A 5,593-nucleotide genomic window follows, 5' to 3' on the forward strand; every position below is an offset into this window, starting at 1 on the left:
GGATGAAATTAAGTTAAAGCACCCCCACAGCCATTCTGAAATGTGGGACACTAAATGCACATGATGCTGTGGCATTTTAAGTAGAGTGGTCGTCCAGGAGCTGCTCTAATTAAATGCCCTCCCCCACAACTCCAGAGCATGTGTATAGACACTCCCAGATTGCCAAGTAGGTGTTGTTTCATGATAAAATGATGAACACAGCATAGAATTTGCAACCATGTTGCAGAGTTGCTATAAAGAAAACTGCAAACAGTTTTGGAAAACTGTAAATATATCAACTATTTGAGTAACCTGTTAAAGCCTCATACAAACAGTAATCTGTCTATAGAATTTGCATTTAGTACTGTAGAAAATAATCAAAGGTAACATTTCAGACTTGCTTCTACCAGTGTGTAGATACTTTAATGTGTATTTTTAATTCTAATTACCAACCTGATTGATGAAAAAATATGGGTGAACTGTGGGAGGGGAAAGAAAGACAGAATATTACTTTAGAAATTGTACTTTTGTGTTGGCAAGTACACACACATTTTACAGCAGAAGTAGTCTGGGGTCTTTTGGATGAATGGAAACAAGTTTGATCAGTAGCAGTTGTTTAATCTCACCCACCACCTGTCTTATGCTGTTTGTGTTAGAATTATTACAAATATCCGTAGGAGACATGCACAAGAATGTAGGACAGAATGCATAATAGAAATCCAGACTGCAATTGATTGAGCCACAGTAGACATCCAAAAGCTATTTTTTCTTTTACCTCTTTTCTTAAATTCACATGTTTTCCATTTACCATGCAGTAGTTATTTTTCTTTTGTTTAGCAAATAAAAGTTCATTGTTAACAGGACTACTTTATAGCATTTGTATATGATGGTGTCTAATATTATGGAAACAAAACTAACTATATTACTTAGGTAGACCACTATGTTCATGTTTGATTAATGGTTTTTATGTTATTACTGGGGTTGGTTCTTATTATTACTGTTGTCACTTACAGGAGATGTTATGTATTTACCAGTGGCAATGGATTTATTTTGATAACTTTATAACATTTTGAAAGAACATGTAACAAAAAACAGCACATTTCTCCAAATAAATTGCCTATAAAAGTAAAAATCCAAGTGGTTGCCAGCAATTTAAAATGAACTTTACTATTCACATAAAACAACAAAGTTTCTGCTTTGAAAAGCCTACAGTGTAGTTCACTAGGTCAACAGTGCCAAAAGTTATGATAACAACATTCACTAAGTTTTTAATCAATGGAAGTCCTTCGTATTCATTACAGTTTTAAAACTCAGGAAGACAGTGATAAAGTCATTAATCAGAGTTGAATGTTAAATTCCAAATAAGTTAGTAATGAACATTCAATTCTTATTACAAAACCAGTGGGATAAGCTAAATTGTGCATGGGATATGCATCTGAAAGGGTTTGTAGTTGGTAGTGCAGCCATTATCTGCTACATTATGCAATTATTTGGGGGTGGAAGAAGTAGTGCCCCTAAACCAGCTGTATGCACAACAGGTGGATGAGACCTGCGGGTCACCAAAAAAAACACTCCCACAAAATCCAGGACACTGACCAAATCTGTCAGTTCTGCCTCATTAGACATACCTTTGCCTTTTCTATTAGTCTGATCTGCCAATAAATAATGGCAACTGGGAGGTAGAAAGGAAAGCCAGGCATTGTTGGTTGGGATATAGTTCAGCTGAAAAATTACTATGAAATATACTTCCCTGGTGACACTAGATAAAAATTAGGGGCTAATTAAAAAGAAGGAAAATAAATGAGAGAGAGATTATAGGATTCTAGAAAAGCTCTCTGCATCCCTAATTATGTCATCTCAATTGGGCATGTAGGCAGTGGACTGCAAATGGAAGTAGAACAGTTGTGAGTGAGGGCAAGGGGAGGGTTGGTAGTACATGGGAATCTTTTTATAGACCAAAAAGGTCTTCTCTTGCAACACTAGTGAGACACTAACTGGAAACTTAGCAATAGAAATTTGAATGCCAGAAAAGTGAGTTGTTTAAAAAAAATTAAAAGAGCAACAAAAATAAACTGGAGGAAATTACATGTGAATAAATAATTAAAAAGCACTCAAGCTTCACTATCTGACAGGGATGTGTAAAACACTCGAGCCAGTTTCATAATGTAGACATTGTCTGTCTTTACATCATTATAATTTGATTTAAAAAGTTTTAAAATTTGACTCCTCTAATGTTCTGATATGGGGGAAAAACTTTAACATTTCCATTTTTTTTATTTGAGTGTTGCCCAAATTCCAAATGTTCCATGTTTCTGTGTTAAAAAAAGTTTAACAGAAATGTCTGCTGAAATTATAGTGGAAGACTAATTTTCACATTTTATTTACACTGAGGAGAAAAAACTATGAACATGATCTTTTTAGGCTACTTCTTAAGTAGGATGTGAAAGAACTGACAGGAGAAACCATTTGTATTTTTAAATACTTTGGAGGTACTGTTAGGAAGCAAATAACCAGCTAGAAACAATCCTACTGTGCTATAGGAAAGTACTAGATGACCTCTCTTTAGGTATCTGCTTACCACAGAAATTAGAAATGGACAAGTTAAATTTAAAATGGGAGAGTGGAAGAGGGAGATGATAGAGAAATTACAAACATTCAGATAACATTTTTTCCCCTGCAAGATCATGAACATTCTTCACAAGTCTGTCCAGTTGTTCTTAATTTTTGACCCTTCTCATTTAGGTACAAAATGTACTGTCATTTCCCTTTATCACTGATAAAATGCTTCTAATTTAGCTCTGTCTCTAGCCATATTTCCTTCATATTTTCCACTCTGTCTGGATTCTTTCAAATGTTACTTCACTATGCACTTTCTGCTGACTATTCTAATTAAACTACTAAGAGGCTCAGCCAAATTCAACTGGAAAATGTTGTATGATGTGGTTCATTGCCAATGTAATGTGCCCTTGTGAACTTGTGGGGGTGGAGAGTGGCATTAATACTTCTGTACATGTCAGCATCTGTAAAATATTCACTCCCACCATTGGGCAGATTAGAGAGATTGCCTCTAATAGTTTTAATAATTGCTTGAAGAAAATTTGCCTTTCAGCATTTAATATTTTACATATTCTCCATTCAATTGAGGGGCTCCTCTATAATTACAGTAAATTGATTTTAAATACATCTGAGTTTTTTATGGGGAAAGTATTGCATATTTAAAGATTCTTATATTTAAAAGCAAGGTATTTTAGTTGCTCAGAGTTCTTCTCCCCTTTGAATGCTTTTCCAACATTGGAGCAATTTTAGTAGTGAAGTAAGGCTGCAGTTGTAGTACATAAGCAACAATATTGCTTAGGGAATGCTACTGATGTTCTGTCTTAAAGAGAAGAATGGATACTAATTTGCTAGCAATCAGTTCTGTGCTAGGTTGTTCAGTAATATACCTTCTACCAAGTGGCCAAAGTTAGGTAAAAGGTGACTTTCCTGCAAGGCTGAAACTTAAAACTCTTTGAGAAAGGCATTATCATAAGGTCAAAGGTCCATCCAGCTGGTAGAGTTAAGACACATCAGGTCCTGTAGCCAATGGCATGTATGGGAATGACCTGGGTAACATTGTGCTTTACTATATCTTATTCCATGGCTAGAAAGATTCCCAGTTGCAACTGGGTTTGTTAGGAACAACCTTCAACACAAGCCCAGAGAAAGACTTGAACTTTTGCCTTTGGATCCATAAGCACCTAAAGATCCGTAGGCACCTAACCAATTCACCCCCATAACACTTCTTATAACCACAGGGTTCCTGGAAGTGCAACCATAGAATCCAGGATGCTCTGAGCAGGACTAGTCTTTCCTTAGAGTATTAAGAAAAGCATCCAGTGCATTGCTGGATCTCTTGGAGATGAACAGTATAACTAAGGGCACAGACAGACATTATGCTTAGACCTACCTAAGTGAACATAGATCAATCTAAACTCGTAACTGTACAGAAGCTCAGTGCACATAAACTGATCTAAAAATGGCACAAGTGCTCTAAAGTAGACCATATTTGTGGTATACTTGATTGAGATCCATTCAGGTTAGACTGATATATCAAACTTGTGCACTATTCCCCTACTCATTCAAATTACTCATTCCAGTATCCCAGCCTGCTTTGCAGTCCTCCCTCACAGGAAGTCATGCTGGCGCACAGCCTGTGCTCAGCTGCTCCAGCTGAGTGCCCAGCAGGCCCCACTCCTCACCCTTGGGATGTCCCAGCATCAAGCAGGCACAGCCCCTTTCCCTTGTCCCACTTTTAGGCTCCAGCTTTCAGCCAGCTGTCAGCCACATGCAGATGGGGTGGGGGGAAAATGAGGCATCTGAGCCCCCATCATAAAGCACCCCACAGTGTACCTGCAGACCCCAACACTGAGCCCAAGAGAACCCCCATTCTTAGGCACAGCCCTATGGACCCCAACTCTGGCACCCTCACACCTAGCTGGGGACCCCCATGCTCAGGTACAGCTCCACAGACACCAACCCTGGCACCTATACACCACATCTCAGAGGCCTGACCTATCTTGCAACTTGGCTGCCAGCAGACACCCCCTCTCCCCCCGAGCAAGAGCTGGTGTGGGCAGATCACCTCTGGTGGATGGAGTTGCAGGGGGAAGAACAGTGGAACTTGCCCTACATGGTGGTGACCCTGTGACTTCCATTGCTCAGCCACTGCCAACAGGTACTTGGGCCATGGGCACCTGGGGTGCGGCAAAGATTTTTTTGGCCCGCAGCTACAGGGTCCCAGAATACTAGGGCTGGGGTAGGGGAGGGGGCCTAGGCATCCAAGCTAGGGCAAACACGTGGGCACCCCTGGAAACTTCAGGAGCAGATGGGGCATGGTCAGTTGCCTCAGTGTTGTAGAGCTCACTAGAAATTTCCAAGTCCCTGGGGCATAGGGTGTTGCCAGCATTACAGGGGCATCTGCTGGAAACCCCTGGAAAGTTTGAGGTCCTATGAGTGGCCTGGCCTGTGAAGCCCTGATGACTCTGGAGCAGGGGCCGTATCCACTTGGAGTGAGAGGAAGAGCCATATGCCAGGACCTGCATTTATGGGCACCCACTGTTCCTTCCATCTATCTGCCCACTTCCTTGCAGCTGGACCCATAGCCACCCACAGATGCTGAGACCGCCACCCTGCTGTGAATGATGGAAGGCCCTTTCCCATTTTCCTCCAGTACCCAGCTCTGGTCATATAACTAGGGCCATGGAGAGATGAGGGATCTCATTACTGTCTTGAGCAGGAAAACCAGGACAAGCTCCACAAAGGGCACAACAACAGGGACATACTCAAGCTTACTGCCCAGTGAATGCAAGCCTAGGGCTACAACAAGGCCTGGGTATGGTGCCAGGCCAAGATGAAATGAGTGAAATACAGCATGATGCCAATAAAAAGCCTGGGAGCAGGAGGCACTGCATTCCCCTCTATGAGGATTCTGACCTATTGGTACTGGTCCCTGGAACGTTGCAGGGAGACAGGCCCCTGTTGCTATTGGTCCCTGTGTCTGGACCTGAGCTTCTTTGACATCTTCTCAGACATGTGTGGGGAGGGACAGAATCCAGCTAGGTCTAGACAGGTTACA

At 41.1% G+C, this 5,593-nt stretch overlaps 1 long non-coding RNA gene across 1 annotated transcript in view; it reads left to right on the forward strand.

Moving 5' to 3' along the window:
* The window catches only part of LOC109300970, a 5,990-nt gene extending 5,088 nt beyond the window's left edge, over positions 1-902 (forward strand). Inside the window, exon 2 of the long non-coding RNA XR_002098374.1 lies at positions 171-902. This is a non-coding gene — a long non-coding RNA (uncharacterized LOC109300970). The remainder of the gene's footprint in view (positions 1-170) is intronic.
* Positions 903-5,593: the final 4,691 nt, after the last annotated feature.

This window comes from Gavialis gangeticus, unplaced genomic scaffold, assembly GCF_001723915.1.
Source record: "Gavialis gangeticus isolate Ggan-Ray unplaced genomic scaffold, GavGan_comp1, whole genome shotgun sequence".
Classification (NCBI taxonomy): Eukaryota; Metazoa; Chordata; order Crocodylia; family Gavialidae; genus Gavialis; species Gavialis gangeticus.